The sequence below is a fragment of the Macrobrachium rosenbergii genome, chromosome 24 (genome assembly GCF_040412425.1).
Source record: "Macrobrachium rosenbergii isolate ZJJX-2024 chromosome 24, ASM4041242v1, whole genome shotgun sequence".
NCBI classification, from domain to species: Eukaryota; Metazoa; Arthropoda; class Malacostraca; order Decapoda; family Palaemonidae; genus Macrobrachium; species Macrobrachium rosenbergii.
In genome coordinates, this window is record NC_089764.1 from 25,126,236 (window position 1) to 25,151,235 (window position 25,000).

General features: G+C 36.3%; 1 protein-coding gene across 1 annotated transcript in view; it reads left to right on the plus strand.

Annotated features, from left to right (window-relative positions):
* Window positions 1-4,537: 4,537 nt before the first annotated feature.
* Window positions 4,538-25,000, plus strand: part of LOC136851939 (uncharacterized) — an 850,153-nt gene continuing 829,690 nt past the window's right edge. The window contains exons 1-2 of the mRNA XM_067126301.1: window positions 4,538-4,551; window positions 7,186-7,323. The gene's annotated coding sequence lies outside the window, so the exon portion shown is untranslated. The remainder of the gene's footprint in view (window positions 4,552-7,185; window positions 7,324-25,000) is intronic.

Consider the following 25,000-nt stretch of genomic DNA (forward strand, 5'->3'; position numbering starts at 1 on the left):
TTCAAGCGAGCTGTCTCCAACGGTTTATTATTAGTTCTTGAAAGATCAATTTTGACAGCGCATTGCCTATCAACTGGTTCACTAATAATAATAAAGAAAATTCTAATTAATGTAATTGTATTTCAAGAAAACAGAAAAGTACTAGTGAAGAAGCCCATCGATTAAAGTTTTATGTATGAGTGTGTGTGCATGCATGTTTGTTTTGCAAAATATTCTACGGATTTTAAAGTATTACAGCTTTACCTTCGGTTTCTTACCTCGAAATGCTTATCACTTATTATATTTCAGCCAGGCATGGTGATGCATAGTAACTGCAGTAATAACTGCAGCAAAATCCAAATTTCTAACGAAGCAGCGTTATCAGCTGTCGGGGCAAGAAGGAACGGCACCAGGGAATCATACCGAAATAATGTTGAATTATTTTTATGGCAGACGCTTACGCCTAACATTTTTAGGGTATGATAGTTTGTAAATCTCTGAGGGTTTCACCGAAAATTTCTTTTAAGTGATTATTTTAAATAATGATTGTTTACTCGGCATTTGCAATGAATTTCATTTTTGATCCGAGAAACCTACGTAGGTAAGTTTTGATATTTCAGATGACAATGTGTAGCTACCATTATCCTGCTAAAACAGTCTCATACTACGTTTGTGTTCGAGAGGTACAGTGATTCAGGCAGAATTTTGTAACTTTTGATCCACTAACTTGGTTCTGCTTTGTTTTGAATATGGATTTAGGTCAAATGTCAGGGAAGAATAAGAATTAAATTAATACTATAGAACCAAAAGGCATGGAGGATTAATAATTCACAAAATACTAATAACAGTTTGATAATGATGAGAGTGATCGTGATCACTGGACACAACAGAAAGTACACGCGAAGAATGTAAAAACCAAATAACTACCATTAACTCAAGAAAGAATCAACAGGAAGGGCATAGCTGCATCCCTAAGCCTCACGTCAAGTACATCGTTGTAACCTCACCGGACGAAATCTGATCACAGACAATGGGCTATGCAGCTGGTAATTACTCGAGGGTCAAAGGTCGTGGGTATGAGCTGATGGCACGCCAGCTCATCTGAGAGTGAGATGGACTTTGGGAAAGTGAAAATAGGGGGAAGGGAAGGACTTTAGGACGTAGGCACCCTTAGAGGTTAGGGCCTACGCCACAAACCCCGAAGTAATGTCTTTGTCAACAGAGGGTTAAGTTGGGCCGAGGCAGAAACACTGCACCTATGTCGGTGTTGGCGGAATCAATATTTACTTATTCAATACTCACATGTGTGCAAGTCTCTCTCTCTCTCTCTCTCTCTCTCTCTCTCTCTCTCTCTCTCTCTCTCTCTCTCTCAATTTTGCTTTGTATATTTTACATATTTTTTCTTCAGTCTTTCCCCTTATGTAAACACACATACACACACACACACGCACACACACATACACACACACTGGTACACACACACTGATACACACACAACGCACACATACACACACACACACACACACACATATATATATATGTGTGTGTGTGTGTATATATATATGTATATATATATGTGTGTGTGTGTGTATTGAATCAGGTGGAAACCGGAATGAACTACAGTGCCCCTTCCTATTACAAATTGTCGTATCGTTATGCTTTAAGTTACAGTTTTTCTTTTTTAACATTTTCGTGTAATTTCTGTAAAATGTATTTTTTTTAAATTGCTAATCCGATAATTTCTCATAATTATCAGCGTTAGCATTTATGTATTTTGTATAGATCAGTGAAATGTTTTACAAGTATCTTAGCGTTTTCCATCTACGTAGAATTTATTGGCATTACTACTGATATTACACAAACGTGTTATCATACTGCGTCTATTGATAAGAAGTCCTCACTTCATTTCATTTTCGAGCTCTCTAAACGTACGACTCTGTATTTTTAAATTACCTGTACTAGGAAATTGAGGGTCTAATTTATCTACCTAATTATTATATCTATAAACAGAAGCTAATGATAAATCGATAAATATGTTCGTAAACAGAAAAATGCCGGAAGGCGAAATATTGTAAGTGTTCGGTGACGGAAACCGACGCTATAGGGTAACAGAAAATGTAGAACATTGGATAAGAATGTTCAGTACGACAGTCCTGAGAAAGTATACTTTATTTGGCCACAATAGAGTGTAAACCTCTCGATGTTTTCATAAGACTAAAACGAGCAACAATGAAGAAAAGAATAAAGTTACGCGAATGCTGTGTACATATCTCTATTCTTACGTAATGGACTTTTTGGTGAGGAACCGGTTTTACGGTTCTACAGGTATTTGGCCGTGACTTCCGGTACGCATGCTCCGAAAGTTATCTGTGGATAATAAAAACAAGTAAAAATGCGCCGAAGTTTCTTCGGCTCAGTCGAATTTTTTGTGCAGCGTATAATGAAGGCCACCGAAAATAGACCTATCTTTCGGTAGTCTCGGTATAATGCTGTATGAGTTGCGGCCCATGAAACTTTAACCACGGCCTGGCGGTGGCCTGGCCTATATCGTTGTCAGACTCACGATCATGGCTAACTTTAACCTTAAATAAAATAAAAACTACTGAGGCTAGAGGGCTGCAATTTGGTATGTTTGATGGTTTGAGGGTGGATGATCAACATAGTAATTTACAGCCCTCTAGCCTTAGTAGTTTTTAAGATCTGAGGGCGGACTGGAAAAAGTGCGGACTGGCAGACAAAACCGGCACAATAGTTTTCTTTTACAGAAAACTAATGAAGAAACAAAAAAGGTGCTTCTAATAAGAGTTAGAAACGCAGTTAACATTCGTTTTATTCATAGTAGGTTTATACATTTTCATAAAGACTATTCCTAAAATGTTTTCCCTACATAATTTACTCATTACTTACGTATGCTTTATCTGCTTGCCCAACAAATTGCTACATTATATATTTATATTATATATATATATATATATATATATATATATATATATATATATATATATATATATATATTATATAGGAAAGCATATATATATATATATATATATATATATATATAAATATATATAAATATATATATATATATATATACATATACATACACATATAATATATATATATATATATATATATATATATATATATATATATATATATATATATATATATATATATTACAGCTATATGCAACACTTGCCCACATAGAGGCAAATGTGTGCGACCTACACCTTACAATTTAAATACAATTATAAAGAGAGAACAATGAGACCTACACCTTACAATTTAGATACAATTATAAAGAGAGAGAGAGAGAAAAGTTAAATTTAATGAAGCGCATTCCCGACGCAAATCACAATATTCCAAGACAGTGGGACGTCGCCTGTTGACTTAAGCTTAATGACTTAAGTCGTTGTCACCTCAGTCACATCCTGTGCTAATCTAAGTTCTTTTATTCGCGCAAATCTCTGACCTCTTACAGGAAGACCCTGAGAGAGAGAGAGAGAGAGAGAGAGAGAGAGAGAGAGAGAGAGAGAGAGAGAGAGAGAGAGTCTGCAAAGATCACTGGTGTACTTGCGAATTAAATGCACATGTACTTTAATATTTTTCATACATGTCTTTGAGTGATCTTACATTTTCTTGCATAATGACAAGACAGTTACACACACACACACATACAAACAAACAAACACATTCATTTATATATACATGCATATATATACGAACACATTTCGTTGTGTGTGTGTGTGGTGTGTGTAATTTTCTGTATAAATAACCTGTAAAATAGAATATTTAAAATTCAATGTTCCACGACAGTAACTAGCAAAGAAACTTTCAGATTTATTTAACAGCACCCTTTGAAGTGTAACGAAGTTCCGAAGAATAGGAATAACATATTAACATCTATTGAATTGTTTCCAATTAAGATTATTAAACGCAACCTTCATATGAACACCCTCGCGCACTGTCGCGTACAGTATGTAGTACTTGTGAACGAGTATGCTTAAGAGAAAGAAGGATCTATTAGGTGGTTTCACAACGGTGGTTTGAGAATTACCTCGTACAGGCCTCTCCAGAAGAAGCTCCGATCAATCAAGTATATTACATTTTATTTGTCTCTTTTACTAAGTTCGCGACCAAAATTAGTCAACTAACTACCAAGTACACAGTTCACAGCATGTGTCACGTGAGACAAACTGGATTCCATTCTGTGCTGTTCATGTCCTCGCCCGTTTGTTTAGTCTAGGTTCAGGTCTACGGAGAGAGAGAGAGAGAGAGAGAGAGAGAGAGAGAGAGAGAGAGAGAGAGAGCAATTATCCTTAGAGAGATATTAAGATGCCTCTGTAAGAGTTAGAAAAAGGACTAGCCAACGGTATGCATTAGGCAGGGAAGACATTATGTTTTCTGTCGACCAACCATCCGAGCGCTGGTCACTGGTAACTGGTTACCAGGGTAGCACTGAGCTGGCAAGCCCGCCCGGTATGCTTCTGTTGCCTTTTCCTGAGCTCAGCGATCCTTGGCGATCGCACACCGTTTGCTCTCTTCATATTTTCATAACGTCTGTGGCTCTTGGTGAGTAAGGAACCTACTGACAATGTTCTAGAGTCATATTTAAAGGTTTACCGATACCTTGTTTGTTGTTGATTCTTATGCAGTTTTATATAAAAGTAAAATGGTGCTTTTTATGCGCCTTATAGGATGAGTATTATTATATGAAATTATTTCATGCGTTAGTCCACGTGCAAATAAGACACTTAAGGGTTACCGACCTCGGTAAATAAATAAATGTCCGTTCATACAATATTTATGTTAGTTTGGATATGACAGCTGCGATACCCTTTTTAGAACGTGATTTAATTGCTCATATTAATTGGAATTATATACCAGTTTTACTCCAGTTGTAGGATTTTATAGTTTGCCCCATTTTCTTCCATAATATTTACGTTCAGCATATTAATGCTACACAATATGACGGAATATTTATACTAAATATATATAAAAGGGGGGCAGGTAGGGGGTGGGGAAGCGAAAATGGGCTCGATTTTAAAACACGAAAGATAATGTGGTATGGTGGTGTAAAATGTATTTTGAGTGGCTGACCGGGGTCTGAAAGGCTTGTCTAAATGAATGATATTTTTTGAAGGTATAGAATATAGAACTAATTGTGCCCGTGGAGACAAGGTATAGAATATAGAACTAATTGTGCCCGAGGAGACTAAGGGCATATCCAAGTATACGAGGGAAGGTAGATGGTAGGATTTTGGGTGAATGTCCAGAAGGTAGAATTAAAAGGTAATATTTTTCATATTTAAAGATTTAGACCACTTCTTATGATGAGAAACACCCACAATTTTGCCATATTAGCTATGGAGGTTGGGGACAGGTGTCAAAAATCGAAAATCATTCGATGAACTGTTTTTCTGATTACACTCTTCCTGAGAAACATTACATAAAAACCTCATTTTCAGAAACTCCCTACTGGATGTAAACAAACGACTTAGAAAATTTTCGAGGATGCCGATTAGATAATCATTAATATCTCGGATATGGTGAATCTCCTCAAAAGTGTTCAGAGACAAAGTTTTATTATTTTATATTGTGAAAATTATAGTGTGACCTATTTTCTTATATCTCACCGCGGGAGTTGTTCTGGACATTGACCGGATTTTGATCGAGGAACTATGACAGGTGACAAATAGATGATCCCTATTCAAATGAAACAAGCCCACATGGGCCACTGAATTGAAATTCAGGCTTCCAGAGAATATAGTGTTCAGTGATAAAGGACAATGCTGGTCTAGATCAGGGGGATTAGTGGATCAGTTGTTTGTGAAAAGTTTGAAAGTATAAGGAAATTGCTGCCAATGGATTACACAGATATATAAAAAAGTCATGATAGAATAGATCGAGAGGTAATATGGGTTTTTGGTGTAGGTAATAAATTGTTGAGAGTAATAAAAAATTTTATGAAGGAAAAATTTTTTATTTTAATTTGTGGGCCGAAGAGGTGTACGACAAGTAAGGGTCAAGTCAGTAGAGGTAGGTGCAAAAATTGAGATGAAAATGGATTGTGAATTAAATGTAATGGTTAATTAATGGTTGATGAAATTAATGGTTATGTTTATATGTGATACAATTAACAATTGGGAATAGTAATGAGAAACTGCAGAATATTGAAGTAGTTTTAAAAGTTCCCATGAGAGGAGAAAGTTGATGGGAAATATGAACAAAAACAGGACTGTGAGGGTAACTGAGAACTAGGACGATGCATCATTGAATGAAAATCTGAACGGTGTACAAGTGGAAACAATATACTTGTATACTTACTTTTATGGGGTTAAATATAATATCGTCAGAGAATGGATGAAGCACAGCAGTAGGGCGTATGCCAACGATTGGGAAGGAGCAGTGAGTGCCTATCCTATGGAAACCCAGGTTGGAATATATCAAGGGGTTTTTGAGACATCGCTCTCTAATGGGATGAAGTGTTAATGTTGATTGTAAATAAAAACAAGTAATAAATGCTCCGAAGTTTCTTCGGCGCAATCGAATTTTCTGTACAGCCGCTACAAATCAAGGCCACCGAAAATAGATCTATTTATTGGTGGTCTCGGTATAATGCTGTGTGAGCCGCGGTCCATGAAACGTTAACCACGCCCGGTGGTGGCCTACCCAATATCGTTTCCAGAAGCACGATTATGGCTAACTTTAACCTTAAATAAAATAAAAAGTACTGAGGCTAGAGGGCTGCAATTTGATATCTTTGATGATTGGATGGTGGATGATCAACATATCAATTTGCAGCCCTCTAATCTCAGTAGTTTTTAGCATCTGAGGCCGGACAAGAAAAGTGCGGACAGAAAAAAGTGCGGACGGACAAACAAAGTTGTAGAGGTGAACTGCACGGCATCGTAATGTAGCATAGCAAGAATAGGAAGGGCGAATGAAGTTCAGATATGGAGGAGTGGGGAAAGGTTAGCTTCGTTGAAAGGATAGATCTCTTGAGATGGCCCGGTCTTGTAATGTGTATGTGTGTGTGTGTGTACACGAGTGGGTGTTTGTGAGCTTTGGCATATCCACATTCATTTTGAGCATTCATAACGTTAAACAAAAATGGCCTAGGGAATTCAGTTACAGTTCATAGTATGAGTAATTTATATGTTTTTAAGTGATTAAGTCAGAACTAATTATTCCTGCCTTTTCCAGGTGCGCGTTTGCTTGTGAGAGATGAATTTTTAACCCGCTCCCAAAAACTGAAGGTCCTGTACTGAACGGGACGAAGTGTCTCTTTGTTAGAGATAGTGAGAATCAGAACTTCACCATCTCCCTCCGCTCCCTATCAAGGTGTGTGGTGAGTACATAGCAATATCAGTTGCTTTACACTAAACTGGTTTTGAATTGTTGGTGAAATTAACTGTTCATAGTCTTTCAGACAATGTGGCTTAGTTTTGATTAAGTGAGCTGATGATTGAAAAGCAAGACAGACGTTGGCTTTTCATATGAAGAGCCTTATAAAAGTTAACATGTTTCCATATCTTAAGGTTATCATGCTTTTTAGCAAAACAAAAGCGGTAGCAGGGTCTCGTGTGAAATATTGAGAAAACGGGTGGAATGTGTGTGGAAGCAAATGTTACGATGTATGAAAGGGAGCATTGGTCCAGCTCTCCCCTCTGGAATTGGAAGAGGTGGAAAGTACCGTGATGAATTATTATTTTTACATTGTGCATGTAGAGTAAGAAGAATCTTGAGAGTAAGAAATATAGAGATTTGCTAAAAAGGGAAAAGAAGGATTAGTACTTTGAATTGTTTTGATGGAAAGAAGATGGGAGATGGGTAGGTTTGTAGAAAATGTGTGTATTTTGGAAAATTGGAAAGGATCGACACAAGGAAGATGGAGAATGTAGTGGATGGAAGAGGCATTGTAACAAAATCACTAGGTTACGTGCAAGATACTTAAGGTGTGCAGTATAGTTAGGGGATTGGTTTATGTGGTTTTTATGTGTCTTTTTTTTTTGGGGGGGGGGATGAGCGGGAGGGGAATTGCAGTGACGTTTGTGAAAGTCTTTTCGGCGTTATGATTCCTGAGTTAAAAGGATGAATGTGATAGTGCACATTTTTTCTACATATTTATAAGGGCAGCTAATTTTATCATACATATAGTTGCTCTGTATTTGAATGCACCATATCCCAATGCAGAGAACTTAGTGGAGGATTATGAACTCCTTGTTGGCAGGAAATGCCCGTTATACAACGTATAATCCTCTCTGTCAATTTGCTGAATTGCACAACTTAGACCTTGCTGCTCTAATAAATACGAAATGTTGTGAGTACAGATATGATGTATCATAGAGGTTAATAGTGTCCATTTTTTTATTCAGATTTTTTTTAGTTTTAAATTAAAACAAGGTCAGGTCCGAATACCAAGATGACCAGTGTTTCAGTGCTCAGGATAATAAATGCTATAATAGGTAATTCTAGTGGGATTTTTTCTCATTTTATATTTTTTTGATAATATTTTAAATTTACTGATAACTCGGACTTTATCTTCCCTTGGACAAATATCGAACTTACTGGGACACAAGAAAAAAATTAAAGCACATATTAATCAATTTAATCAGTTGCCCAATATATTTTCCTTTATATGATTAAAATTCAAATTATTTGACTCTTATTTACATGCAACCGCAATTGAAATACAAATAGGAAAACCCGCTTTTATGAAGGTTATGTAAGTTAGGACGGATAGTGCGGTTGTTTTTCACACGGTTCCTTCTTCCAAATCAGGAAAATTGTCACCACAACTAAATCAAGCTCAGAGGCTCTTAGGTCTGCATCAAACCGTGTTCTATTTCTGGTCTAGCTTTTATTGGTTCAAAACACGAGTCTTGTTTAGCAGAGGTGGGTATGGTCAGTCACTAAGTGCCCCTAAAATGTTCGCTGGGTAAACATGCCTCGATAAGGGAATTATTTCGTTAACTTGGATTACATTAAACAACGTGCCCAGAGTAATTTACTTTATCTTACTATGGTAGCATCGACTGCCGTAAAAGAAAGCGTCGATTGAACATAAATAGACCGCGTGGGATGTCTATCTTAGAATTAATGTCTTCTTATCCTCCGTGTCTAATACACGCCCACCTTTTTGCTAATTAAACGCCCTTGCCATTTTTGCGCAGCCAGCAATCGCTACTAAATGTATAAGCTAAATTAGCAGATAAACATAATTGTAATGTTACATTTGTGTATCGCGTCCAACCAGACGTGCTTGATAATATTTATCGCGGTCACATTTAATGAGTTTATTTACAGCCCACAAATGTTTCGGCCTTCCTATCAATGAACAGGGCCCTTTCGGTGAGATTGTTATAACATTCTAGTGTCAAAACCATTTTATAATTGTACGTTAATGCAGAGATGTTGGATAGATTTTTGGAAGTGATTCAGACCAGTCCTCTCCTTTGTTTTGTTTTTCATGATTGAAAGAAGTATCTGTGATTACAGTTCCCAAGCGATACAAGATCCCATATTCAGTTGTACTACACAGGGCAGTGACGGCTGCATGAGTAGCGTGTCCAATCCCAATCTTGGGTTTGAGTTGCTTCGATTAAATGAGCTGTAAACGCAGATTTTTTTGTATTCGATTTTCCTGTTCTTTTGGAGACTGTGCGATTCAAGCTTATGTCCGTTCAAAAGGTAGGGCAAGAATTAAGTGCTGCAAGACGAGAGAATGTTATAAGTATGTAGTATATATAACCAAAGAATAAAAAAAATGAGCATTAGACACGGAAAGGGGAAGTTCAGGGTTAATTATATCGAAGTGATAGGAATTTTTGAAGTGCCTGCTTAATCAATTCTTGGGCCACCGTGTCGACAGAGATTTCTTTGTGTACAGGATACTTGGCATAAGTAGTTTGCGAAATGCAGGGTGAGACCGTGAAAGGGGAGGTTTCTTTTGAAAAGAATGCAGTCCTGTGTCAATGGATTGAGTATTTTGTAGTTAATAAATATAGGGGCTTAGAGAAAAAGATCTAAATTAGGAGGAAATAGATTGGGATTTTGCACATTTGATGAATGTTATGTCCATATCTCTTCATGATGCTAGTAAACAATATCTAACTGGTTGAAGAGTTGAAAGGTATTACAAGTTTGATAGGATTGCAAGTGAGATGAGACTACAAATCAGATGTTGCAGTGGTGTATTGATAATCCAGTTGATTAACTGACCAGAATACGTTAGCCACTGTTTGATGCCGGATAGGTTGAAAAAGGAATAGGTAAGAAAAATAATTAAGAAGCTGCAAGAGAAAGGCGTTCGTAAGAGGAGAAATTAAAAACAATTTTAGCAAGTGTAAGGTTATGAAGGCTACAGGAAGCCAGGGAAGCAGAGTGATGTATATACGCCTATGTTATCATGATTATGGAAGGAAGGCGTCTCTGATTTATTATAGGAATTGTACAATAAATTTAATGGTAATGATAATAAGAATAGATAAATCACAGAATAAGTTAAGCAATGAAGGTATCTGGGTAGCCAGATTTCTGCAAAAGCTTAGGAAACCAACATCAGTGCCTAAGGAAAAACAAGTAAAAAATGCGCCGAAGTTTCTTCGGTGCAATCGAGTTTTCTGTACAGCCGCCGCCCATGAAACACAGCCACGGTCCGGTAGTGGCCTTAGCCACAGCCCATGAAATTCTTAGCCGCGGTGGCCTGTGTTGTTGGTACCTATAGCGGTGCTAGAAGTACGATTATGGCTAACTTTAACCTTAAATAAAATAAAAACTACCCAGGCTAGAGGGCTGCAATTTGGTATGTTTGATGATCGGAGGATGGATGATCAACATAACAATTTGCAACCCTCTAGTGTCAGTAGTTTTTAAGACCTGAGGGCGGACAGACAAAACCGTCACAATAGTTTTCTGTACAGAAAACTAAAACGTGTTATGAAAGTATGGACTGCAGAGCCTCCTTTGTACTATAGAATGCAGAGAATTAAACCCGAAACCCATAAAATGAACGTTTTACTTAGTACATGGGAATGAAGAAGGGTTTGACTGACTGATTATAAACTGTGTGGCGATATAACTACGGGAATCACTGACGGTGAAGAACGGTTTGCAATGAGGGAATCTAGCGTGCGTCCGCACCTCATGCGGTGCACTGTAGGCGTTACTTAAGGTTCTTTGCAGCGTGCCTTCGGCCCCTAGCTGCAACCCCCTTTCGTTCCTTTTACTGTACCTCCTTTCATATTCTCTTTCTTCCATCTTACTTTCCTCCCTCTCCTAACAAATGATTCATAGTGCAACTGCCAGGTTTTCCTCGTGCTGCAACTTTCAAATCTTTTACTGTCAATTTCCGTTTCAGCGCTGAATGACCTCATAGGTCCCAGGGCGTGGCCTTTGGTCTAAATTCGACATGCAATCAATCAGTTCAACTCGTGTATGCTAAGAAATTTTAGGAGAAACGTGAACGCGTATGTTAAAAGAATAAATGACATTATTGCAACAGTTCGGTAATTTGGAGAGCATGTAAGACGATGATAAATGTAAAAGGTGAATAACTCGAGAGAAAAAGGTGGCTTGAATGAGTGGGATTTGCAAGAACAGAACTGCTTTGAAAGCCCGAGAATACTAAATTTACATACGTGTGAGCAAGGTAGAGGCGTTGCCGATCAGTCTGACGAGTTAGTATAGGATGTAGTTGCGCTGAGGCGTCCGTGGTGTCGATGTTCAAGAACGAACGGGAGAGTCATTGCCGTTTTGTTTTCTTTATAAGCAGTTGTATTGTGTTCATACACACACACACTCACACATACACATACTTATATATGTATGTGTATATAGGTATATATATATATATAAATATATATATATATATATATATATATATATATATATTATATGTATATATATACACATATGTATATATATATATAATATATATATATATATATATATATATATATATATATATATATATATATATATATATATATATATATATAACGATAAGTTATTCATTTCAAATGTGCTCTAATATTCTTATTTATAACATGCTTCCCCCTGAATATAAAGACGCGTACAAACACACGTGTATGTATTTATGTTGTGTGTGTATATATACAAATTTCACGTCTCTATTTTTACAACATGTATCGGATTTAACTCCTAAATATCGCAGTTTCTTCCTACCTATGAGAACTCTTCGCGTTTGCGTGTTCTAAACCACATGCTGCCGAAGTTAGCCAAAGCCATTTTTGCCTTAGTTTTTATTTGAAGGAAAATTCAATTAGCTACTGAGTAAAACACATCTGTGACTTGAAACCGCGCTATTTGTAAGCCGGCATTTGGTACTACATAGGTGGCATTATAATATTTTAAAGGTAATGAATCACGGCGGAAATCATATTTACTACCATGCGCCAAAGTCAGGTATTGTAGAGAGAGAGAAAAAAAAATCAAACCAGTCTTGCTAGGGTCAACCGGAAGCGAAGTTCACACTTGCACTTGGCTTCAACCAGGATCTTGCACGAGGGTGGGGCCGTCCAATGGTAGGGAGAGGGGGATTGGGGGTGAAGGGGTAGTGTGGATAGAAAACGGGTTGGGGAGGGTGGGAGGAGGTGGGGGCCGTCAGAGGAGAGAGAGAGAGAGAGAGAGAGAGAGAGAGGTTGAGTGGCCTGAGAAGAGGTTGTGGGTCAGAGAAGAATAGACCGTTGGGGTTGTCGGGGTTAGCTTTCAGGAAGGATGGGTGAGGACTTAATCCAAAGGGAGGCGATTATGCGATGGGAAAATCTCAGAGGCATTGTCTTTGGTTGGTTGTGATTGCCCTTTTCGCCATTTTAAAAACAAAGTGGTCCTTTGCTTATTGGTCCTTTAAAAGAAATCTGCACGACTGGAATACAGCGAATTTGGGTTTTTATGAATTGCTGGTGTGCGTAACTTGTTAAAATCACATATCTGCCACCTAAATCAAGTCCACTTTGACTCATGGTCTAATTTTAAACCAGTAGAATTTTCTAGTTATCTGGTTGTGTGTAGCCTGTGGGATGTTGTCTTTGGGTGAGTGGCTCTGTCTCAGGTTCTTATAATGGTAATAATCTGAATGTAGTATAGGCTTGTTTATAGATTAATCCATGCTCGATAAAAGCATGTTATGGTGTTCCGCGCAAGGCCAGCTCTTTAATTGTCAAGGTTGCTTAGATCTGCTAAAAGGTGAATATATTAAGTGAAGGTCAATATATTAGATCTGCTAAAAGGTGAATATATTAAGTGAAGGTCAATATATTAGATCTGCTAAAAGATGAATATATTAAGTGAAAGTCAGTATATTAAGTGGTTAATTTTGTGTAGGCAGACGGTAAACCTATTTTTGATTCCGATATTTTAATTAGACTGATTCTAATACTGGACGAGTGAATATTTCCCCCATGTCGAGGTTTATTATAGAAAACATTTGCATTAAACTTCTGGTTTTTTTATTGTCAGCCTCATGCTATGAACAAATCCATTAGAATGTGATTTTAGTTCTTCGGGAGTAATTTCTTACATACAGATTCCATTTAATGTCAGCAAAATTTTCATGAAAAGAACGGTGCGTCGTCAGGGCTTGCTACTATTTCATATTGCTATGGAAAAAGGAAATTTAACTTTTATTAAATCTCTGGGCTGTTGTGTATATTGGCGTAAATAATTATATATGTTGGGGTTAACTGGACACATTCATCAGATCTTATGACCACGTATATATATATATATATATATATATATATATATATATATATATATATATATATATATATATATATATATATATATTGTGTGTGTGTGTGTGTGTAATATATATATATATATATATATATATATATATATATATATATATATATTATATATATATATATGACTGTGAAATGGTTTCTGTTAAAACAGAATTCCATCAATTATAAGGGAGCCCATAGAAATGCCAAAATGTGGAAAATAAAGGCTATATTTCAGAGACCGAACTCTCTCTCTCCTCAGGCAAATTTATATTTGATATATCTATCTATCTGTCTATCTATCTATCTATATATATATATGTGTGTGTTTGTGTGTGTATGTATGTATGTATATGTGTTTGTTCGTGTGCCTGTGTGTTTGTATGTATGCATAAGTTCGAGAAAGTCTAATAAATCAACAAACGTTCTCTAGATTAGACGCAAAGCAGCTTTACCCTAAGCGGATCTAAACACCCCAAGACACCCTCACGCAGAGAAAGAAAGGAAGAAGAAGAAAAAAAAACTCCCGCATATATCTCTGTGCATTTTCCCACCTTTTCAGACGAGCCGACGCATTGATGCCCAGGGCAAGATGGGCCCTGAAATGCCATGAATGCGAACGCAACGGGACGTGCCCGAAAGATTCGGTTTGTATTAAATCATAATTTATCGAAGCAGCAAAAAAAGCATTATGGGTATAAATGGGGTCCCTAAAGTGGTGGGCATTCGGCCGGGGCAGTTATATGAGACACATTACGGCGGGTACGTGCTTGAACCCGCGACCCCGGCTCAACCCCGGGCATTGGGCAGGCTTATAATGTATTCTGGACATAGACACGTACTCATACGCACACACGAGCAAAATGGCCCGGGCATTCTTTCACGAGAGCTTTTCGGGGAAAAGTTTTCGCCTTATTTGGTTATTTCGTTGCAGAGATGATTTGATAATAATTTTTATACTGGAGATTTGCTTTTTAATTAATTTTAAACTATTAAATTTTTTGTTAGGATAATTGAATATTCTTTATTGTTATTTCGAGTTGGAGTTCGGTTTCCCGTTTTCTATGGCTTCAAGTTAGTGAACAGTAAATTTAAACTGTAAAGAATTATAGATTTACTTTAAGTGAAATGCATTTATTCCTTAAAGATTCTGACATTCGTTTCACAGTTATGGTTTTTTGTTACCTAATGATGCTTAATTCTGTTTGTAGCATAATAAAATATTGCAAAAAAGTTTTTAGTTATATGTCATTACTTATGGTAAACTCGCATAAACTTTCCTTTGCGAATATATTCTATTAACTTTCCTTTTTGAGTATATTCTATTCCGGTTAATCCGGATGAGCTAGATTGTAGAGGTTCGTTGTACATGACGAAAAATTTCAACTTTTCTTCCACTCTTATAATATTCATCCCTTAATTCCAAGTCCATAAATATTATCTACATATAGTGGAGTATATAGTATGTACCATAAATATTTTGTTGTTACACTCTTGTTTGTCATGAATATTGTGTAAATATCGAGTAGGAGAATAGGACAAAATTGCCATTAATATTGGATTTGTTGCAGACAGGTTGTACAGAGTGATGCAGGTGTTGAGCCGTTAAGGTTGTGTTGCGTGGAAGGTTTTGTGTGCTTTTTGTATTTACTCCTCCCCTTAAATATCCATGAACTTGCACCAGGGAGTATGTGTTAGTTTTTGTGTTGTTTCATTTTATTTGTTGACTGAATTTTCTTTGAGCATCATCTTCTTCCCAGAATGTTTCAAGGCTTATTTTCAGAGACTACAATGTTTTTTTTTATAATTTAATTCATGTGGAAAGTATGTCAGTTCTTGTTCCTTTGGCAAAAGAATATCTTTCCTTTCTCTTCGCCTGAGCATCTCAGGCGCTGTTTTTCTGTTTGTAGCTAAGAATTTTAAGTCATAGTTGTATTTCTTTGAACAATACTTTCTTTGCCACAACACGAGGTCATTCCGGGTTTTTTCAAGGTTAACCAGAAGATTAACGTCCATTTATATTTACGTGGATGTTGGAAACACCGTGAACAAGACAACAGAACGATAACTTTCCCTCGCCCCCTCCTCTCTCTCTCTCTTGGTTTAATATTTCGGGGAACATGGAGGTTGGAATTCGGAAATCCATCTAATATTTTGCCATGATAGATTTTCATGGAAGATGTTACTTTCATTAGCTCTGTATTTGTTTCAGATATATATTATATATATACAGTTATGTATGTATGTATATATAACTATATTATTATTGTTATTTTTATTATTGTTACTACGTTTGAAAAGTTTGAAAGACTTCAAGCATTAAGTTTTCAGGAGAAACGCCAGAATTTTTCAAAATAGACTTTTGTGAACAATTTAATCATCATGCTTGCTTTAATAACAATTGAGGATAATATTGATTCTAGTATATTGGTAACTTTTATCACACATGTAAAGAATTGCCTTTAAGTTTCCAGGAGAATTATGGATATAACTGCAATTTTTATTGTTATGTTAGGCATCATTCGTAAATTATCAAAGTAAACTTAGGTATTGTATTGTTGCAAATTTTGTCAAAGATCCCAGCGTTATTTTCGAGTTTTCGAGAGAGATTTGGCAATTTTTATGCATCTGTTAAGACTTCTGGCGTTATTATGTTTTTATGAGAGTTCAGAGTAGTATGAAACAAGTTATAAGTCGAGTTAAGTATATCTTAGTTTAACCAGACCATTGAGCTGGCTAACAGCTCTTCCTAGGGCTGGCCCGAATTATTAGATTTATTTTACGTGGCTAAGAACCAACTGGTTACCTAGTAACGGGAATTACAGCTTATTGTGGAATACGAACCACATTATGACGAGAAATGAATTTCTATCACCGGAAGTAAATTCGTCTAATTCTTCATTGGCCGGTCAGAGAGTCGAACGCTGGGCCAACAGTGTGCTAGCCGAGAGCTCTACCCACCCCTCCAATGAAGAACTGCTGAAACGAGTTATGATCTTACCCAACATTATTCTTGATTTTTATTATTTTTATGAGAGTGTGTGATATCGTAGCAAGTTACGGGTGTCATTGCAAGATCTGAATGCTTTGCAAGAATAATTATTCTAAAATTATTCAGGAGAGTAAATCTCCAAAAATGTAAAACTGCAGTATCTGCAAAATTTTCCAAATTGAGATGTGCCACCTATTGGGCTGCACTAATACATTTACTGCAGTTCCTGAATGATTCTTCAATGCTTTCCACGAATATTTAGGGGGCTCCCATTTGCCTGCAAAATCAGTGGTAAAGCAAGAGAGTATCTACCATTTTCTCAGTTTTGTATTTTTGCAGATACTGCAGTCTTCCATTTGTGGGTGTATTTTGTAATTGTTACGTTTTAAGCAGATTTTATGATATACGATGTAAGGTCATTTCGACCTTTATTCTTGAGTTTAAAAGGAGGACTCTAATTATTGTTTAAAAATTTATAGGCATTATTCCTAAGCTGCAGAAGAGTTGTTTTGTGTATCGATTCAATTTGTGGACATTTTAGGTATCTCCAAGTTTCATTACTTTTTTATGGCATATTTTAAAAGTTTTATAGACATTTCAGTCATTTTTCTTAAGTTATCAGGAGAATTTAAGGCACTGCTGCAGATTTTGTATAAGTATCAAACAAGGGTCTCGAATTTTCAGGAGTTATTGGTATTGCCTGGGATTTTTTTATACGTTTCAGGCAGCATTTTCAATCTTATTCATTATACAGTAATTTTTAATGTTATTTGCTCTTTTTGTTATGTCATGTTTCAGTATCAGCCCTTGTTTTCTGGTGTTCTATATATTTATGATCCTAAGTCTTTTCGAGGTAAGTCATGAGGCACAAAGGATTTTGAGGTGTCCGCACCATTGATGCTTCACTGGTGTGCGAGCAGTCTTTTGCAACATTGCAAGATTTCTTCGTACATTTTTTTTGTTTACAGTTGTTTATGTGTTGTCTACTTCATGAGCTTTGTTTTGATGTATTCTATATCATTATATCCTGAATTTTACGAGCTGTTCATATATTAATCGTTGGTGTTTTGTGTATGATTCGCGTTATTCGTAACTTTGATGAATTTCCTGGTATTGGGAGTAACTTCGTCGTTCACTGGAACAAGATAGTTTTCAAACATTTGTATCTTTTTATCTTTTAGGGCATTTTTATATTAAGTTACTTTAGAGACCTTAATAGACTCTTCATTAATAATTTCCTTTCTTTAATAAGGTACAGAGGCAATTGAGACATTATCTGGTGTGTTTTTTTTTTTGACATTTTTGTGTGTTATTCACATTTTCCAGAGGATTTAAATGCTTTATTTCTAAGTTTTCGTGATTTCTGGTTTATATGTAGCCTTTATTAATAGTCTCAGTAGCAATCCTTCCATAATGTTTTTTTAGTTAAATAAGAACGAACAACCTCTAACATAACATAAAATAATTTGTTCATGATAAACTGGTAAGTGTATTTTTTTTAGTAAATAAATCCTAGTAACTTTTACCACTAACTCTCGATTGCTGAATATACCCTAACATGTATTCGGGCACAACAAATTTCCCTCTCGAATTCCTTGGGCATTTCCTCTATGGTCTTTTAGGTGTTATCAGTAAAACCATCTCGGGCGCGGAGTGACCCTGGTGGCGAGACCAGCAAATGTTCTCCCACCTCTCTCAACCTCTCCGCGGTTAACGGCCGGGAGATAATGAACCAATTTCTATGGCGTTTTGTATAGGTCTTATCTGCCGGGTCTTGGAAGACCTCATTGGCTCAGGGGCCGCTCGCCCTCGCTCTTTATCTCGAAATGCGCCTCGGAAGACATCTTAATCCAATTCGAGACTTCCTGAATAAATGCATGAGGCTTTCAGTGCAAATTTTTTTGGGGGGGTTCCTTCGCCTAGTACTTTGCCATTCTTGAATGCGACTGAGATCGGATAAAGCCGATCTGTATATCTGAACCGGGGTGCATTTTAATTAGTTGTGGATGCTAAAGCCGCATTTGTTTCTCGGGGAAGAAATATTTTTTTTTGGGGTGGTTTCCAGGTAGGCACAGAGAGAGAGAGAGAGAGAGAGAGAGAGAGAGAGAGAGAGAGAGAGAGAGAGAGAGAGAGAGAGAGAGAGAGAGAGAGAGAGAGAGAGAATCGATACCAGAAAAGCTGTGCATTTGGAAGTCTTTCGGTAAATTTTCTGTAAATAAATAAACAAACTAATATTTTGCCATAGGGAGTGAAATGTAAAGGTTGGTAGAAAAAGAAACCCATACCTACACAAACATATATATATATATATATATATATATATATATATATATATATATATATATATATATATATATATATATATACACACATACACACAGTATATATATGTATATATATACAGTATATCTATATATAGATATATATATATATATATATATATATATATATATATATATATATATATATATATATATATAAACATAAACATACAGTAAATTCTTAGGAAAATCCGCAAAATTACTAGAAAGTGAGGGAAGGGAACCCTTTTATCTCGCGTACCGTCTCTAACCCCTTTTCAAAACAATAATGGCTCTGGCATTGCACAGGACCACTATATAAGCAAGTAGTATCTCAGTCACTGTCAACTACGGGTTATGGGTTTCATTAAGTTCCTGTTAAGCCTCTAGGAGAGGGAAGGTTCATCTCTTTTAAAATAAGATCCAGTAGGATATGGTCAGTGCAGCTACTTTCTATGACCTTTGTAAAAGATTTATGCTTTTAGTCCTCTTTACTAAAACAAATTCGAGCTTTGAAACGATCCTTGCTTCCGTAAACTGTTTATGAATGCCACCCAAACCTGTATTGTAGTTCATTTGATATAATTAAAAATAACATATTTCTGATGGTTAGATCTTACTGTTTGCTGGTGTGCAATTTTTTTTTTCTTTGGAACGGGCTCATGCCCCCTGAAGCCTACATAAAACTTTTCCCACCTCTCGCATGGTATCATGTACAGGCCAATATATTTGGGTGTTTCCTCTGTAAACATTAGTAACCGCAGACCTGGTGGTATTTTGTTGGCTGAGAGCAAAAGGACTGGCCCTGCCTAAGGTTTTGCTAATCACCACGACAGAGTTCGGTTATGGAATTTTGATTTTATTGTTGCATGTCTTTTTTGCCTTCTCATTTGGTGTACTCAAGAAAGTCTAACTCTCTTTAAAATTTAAAAACTGCTTCTGCGGTTATGAGGTTGGGGTATTTGAAGGAATACAGTTGATCAAAGATTTTTCTTTTTCAAGTTCTGTATGTTTTTGTCAGGAGTGCAAATCGCCAGAACAAATGAAAATAAATTGCTTGTATGTTCAGCTTTTACAGAAGTGTGATACTGATAAAAAAAAAATTATGGGAGGTGTGTAAAAGTCAGGTTTCTATATACTGTGAACTTGTAATGAGTAATATCCGTAATTATTAATACAACCAGAATAGATATGCACTTGTATATTTCATTTTATATATAGCTTATATTATATATACATGTATGTGTGAATACATATATATATACACATATACATATGTATGTATATATACATATATATATACATAGAGAGAGAGAGAGAGATATTCATATATATATATATATATATATATATATATATATATATATATATAGAGAGAGAGAGAGAGAGAGAGAGAGAGAGAGAGAGAGAGAGAGAGAGAATGTTTGTATATATGTTTTTATTTCTAGTATCTTGTGGTATGATATCCGTTTCCTTGATTAATATTTTACTCGTCATGTGAAGGTGGATGCTATCAGATTTTAATGCTGTAGACCTTTCAACAGGAAATGTACTTCGTTTATAGCATGCTGTTACAGCCAAAAAAACAAAAATGAGTAGCATATCCTGTACCGGGCTAATGCTACTGTGTCACCAGTCTCCAGTTGGGAAGATGAAAGTGATTGATTGTTTGTTGGCAAATGTCTTGGCATTTTAATGTGAAACTACAGCTGTTTTTGCTCAGCAAACTTGTTAAGTATCAATTGCCCTCTCTCTCTCTCTCTCTCTCTCTCTCTCTCTCTCTCTCTCTCTCTCTCTCTCTCTCTCTCAGATATCAGTTTTAAATTCTCCGCGACACGTTACCTCGATGTTTACCTGTTTTCTGAACCTGCTGATGTAATCATTAGACACCTGTTTGTTACGTACGTCCTTGGGACTGTAGGAGAATGATGATAAATATTCGCCCAGCGCAAATGATAAAAATTTGGCACAGCATTCATCATTGCAGTGTAGAAGTCCTCAACTGCATGTTCCTGCTGAGGCACTGTGCTGTATGCTGACGACAGGAAAGGCATCGCGACGCGATGTTCCCCGTTTGCAGGAGAACGAGTGGAAACGGTTGGGGTGAAGGATGATACGTCATGTATGGCGGGAGGGCGTGGAGCTTGTTGTTGATACTGAAGAGGCTGTAGGACACGGGCGAGTAGATATAGGATGCACTGTGGTGCCGTGTACACGGTGCATTTGATGCGCGCTCCGCAAAATATATTGACGAATGATCGTAAGGGCAGGAGATAGATGGTAGACATCTCGACATCTTCCAGGCTTATTTTAGTAGCCTGGCTAGGTTCCTCTTCTTTTCTTATTGCAGGGAATACTGGTACATATTGCTTCAGCGTTGCTTCTGGAAGCCTTTGTAGGGTCACTGCGTATTTGCCATATCATGGTAGTGGGAGTTATCACAAGAGTGAATAGAATTGCAGAATTATTTACTACCAGGCTTTCTTTTCTGGAAATTTATATTGATTTGGTGCAGTTACTGAGTATTTTTTTTTCGCTTTTGTATGTACGAGTTATTACTCGCTTTGATACTGAAGTAAATTCATTGTTTTATATTTTTTCATTTACCTGAAATTCATTGTTATTAGTGAATTCATGCCTGCAAGTTGTTACTTTCTTTGTGTTTCATAGCTTTAAGCTGTTACGTTATAGGAAACAGATTCCTTCTGTCGTTTATCATTGCAAATAAAAGTTATTCACAGTTTCATAAATGTGATTTCATATTCGTTCTTGATAACTGTGTTGGAAAACATACCCATTACTATTACTAAATTACTACGACTAGTTTGCATCCATACCTTATCAGTATTCATTCATAAAACGACATCAGCACGAACAATAAAACTATGACCACTGCAACTTCTAGACTCACTTTATTATTATTCCATTTTATTTTACTTTTTTTTTTTAAATGTCAGTCGGCTTTAACAAAGACTACATAATGAAATGCTCAGGCGCCAGATAATCCAAGTTGTCTAGCCAGAGACAGGAAAATTAAGGTGGACAAAAACAAATTTGAATGAGAAAGATTAAAAATAAAATGCGGCGAGGAACATTCTTGTGTAAACTGGTCGGCAGAGTCATTAGTGCATCGAAAACACAGAGGAGTTATTTTGTCAGAAAATATCATCAGGGTCCGAGGACCATCAGGGAGGGATGCCGGTCATCTTAATGAATATCAATCAGTCCCAATATATGCATCTTGTGGCAGGACCTATACATCATTCACTGTCAGCCTTCTCTTCGAGTTGAAAGGTAAAGCAGGATTTATAGTCGCATCGCATGCGTGATTAATCATAAGGGATAAGAGCCTGTATAAGTGAACGATGTTGACAAAACAGCCAAACATCAATAGTAAATGGTTCCCCTTTTGCCGGAGTCTTTTCCACAAGGCAGCTTTTGGAAAAGTCTGTGCTCTGGGTTTTAGATGTCTTGGTATGAGTGAGTCATCAGGCTTGGGGCCCTTTGAGATCATTTTAGAAAATTCAGAAGCTTATCGTGTGGATTTATAAGCCTCTGATTTTGAAGGCTTTAACGTAATTGTTCCATTGGACTTAGAGGATGGGGTTATGTCAGTAAGCGTCCTCGAGATCTGTGTACCATGGTCTGTTGGGCTTTAAAATGCTAGTTTATGTAACATAAAGACTTAGAGATGCTTGTGTCGTGAAATTAAAGGTTTTTGGCAGGTGAAAAACCAAACATATGCACTTGTATTTTAGTGTTGGCCTGAATACTGCCCTAAAATACAAAACTGAGAAGAATGGTAGGTACTGCAGTTTTCCCTTGCCTTACTACTGATTTTGCAGATACTACAAATGGGACCCCTAAATATTAGTGGAAAGCATTGAATAGTCATTCTGAAACTGCAGTAACTTTTGTATTAGTGTTTCACGAGCCCGATAGGTGGCATAGGCCTATCTCAATTTTGAAAATTTTGCAGATACTGCAGTTTTCCATCTTAGGGCAGTATAGTACTTGAATACTTCAGGATACTTATGCATACATAGGACTTGGGAGGATTGGGATGCCTAATTGGGGGACTAAAGGCTTCAGAATGTTTGTGCTTATGGGTAATAATAATAATAATAATAATAATAATAATAATAATAATAATAATAATAATAATAATAATAATAATAATAATAATAGTAACTGACCTTCCACAAGAACTTATTTGCTGGACCGAATTTAAACTGCTCGAGGTTTTGGTGTCAAAGAAATCTCATTTATGAAAAAATACTCAAAATCGTGTATTTTCAAATTCACCTTTTCAAGTTGCTGCCTTTCGATAATATGAATACGTTCATAAGAACTGCCTCCCTAGGTGTTACCACGTATGGTAGTAATTGTTCATTTTGATTAGGTAATTGCATTTGAAATGGTTTTACTCTTTCACATTTTTTTATTAAAGGAATGTCCTGAGATCATTACATAAGATATATATATACAAGATATATATATACATATATATATATATATATATATATATATATATATATATATATATATATATATATATATATATATACATATATACATACATACACATACATATATATAAATATATACTGTATATATGTATATATACACATTATAATATATATATATATATATATATATATATATATATATATATATAGATATAGATATAGATATAGATATTAGAGAACTAAGCTGATATTCAGATATGCCGGTAGAGGTAATGATTTCGTAAATGGGGAATAGCTATTTATGTAATGTATTCTGATCAACAGCTTTCACTGTCCATTGCAATAGTTCCATTTTGCCTTATCATTCCACAACCAATTCTATTTTGACGTCTTTCCTCTCCAGTTGTTGGAATACAATTTTCCTAGTTCTTGGGTTCATACGCTCGTATCTATTCGATACTCATTTGCGCATTTTTCATTTGTTTCTCTTTACTAATGTTTCAAAAATTGGACAGCGAAGGTGACCTTAAGCGTATTTATTTGTTTAAGAGATGAGACCCCACGATAAAAGGAAGTGGGACAAAAGGAGATTATATTAATCAGCTTTTTACTGGAAATATTTTACTAATCTGCTTATTGTGACGAAATCTTTAAAAGGGCTGAACTAATCGTTGATTACTGAGTATTTTTCAATGACTATGAGATTTTCAACAGTCGTGCGAAAATACTATACTTAATTAATGTCTGTAGTAAGGTTCAAAAGCCATTGTATTGTAAGATAATTTGATAACGGTTGCGATCAAACCTAAATTTTATTGTCAAATTTTGTTCCAAACAAGATAAGTAAGTTACTGTAAAACAGTAATATATGACATTTTTTCTGAGAGAAGTGACAGTTTATTTCATAATATTATCTGACATATTTTAACGTCTTATGTTTTCCAGTCAGAAACTGAGGTCGCGAATCATGCCTGAGAAACGAAAATAGGTAAATTCGCATCATTTACACATTTTCCTTTCTTTTTTTCCCCCGTAGATAAAGTTAAATTCACCATTTTTATCCAGACAGTGGACGATTGCAGCAGTCAAGATGAGGAGGAGTCCTGTGCTTCACCTCAGACACCAACGTCCTCCTGTCTGCTAATCCCTCCTGCATGAAGAACGAATTAGACATAAACGAGAATTTTCCTCAGTAGCCCTCGACAGCGACTCTCGGCGATCCCCCTGGTTCTTGAGAGGATCCCAATTATCCTGACACTTTAACCTCTCGTTTTGGGGACCAGCCATTAATCATAACGTCGGTACACATAGTCTCTCCCTCTCTTCAAATTCTCTTGTTGCTAAGGTCGCTTCCATGTTTGGTCAAGAGGGAAATGTGAACTTTACGGGGTCGAGAGCCTATTTCTCCCACCCCATGTCCTTGGAGAGTGGACGATCTGAACACCCTCGACCCCTCCTATCTATCCTTTTCCTATCCCCACCCTCACCCTCTGTCCTTCTTCCTCTTCC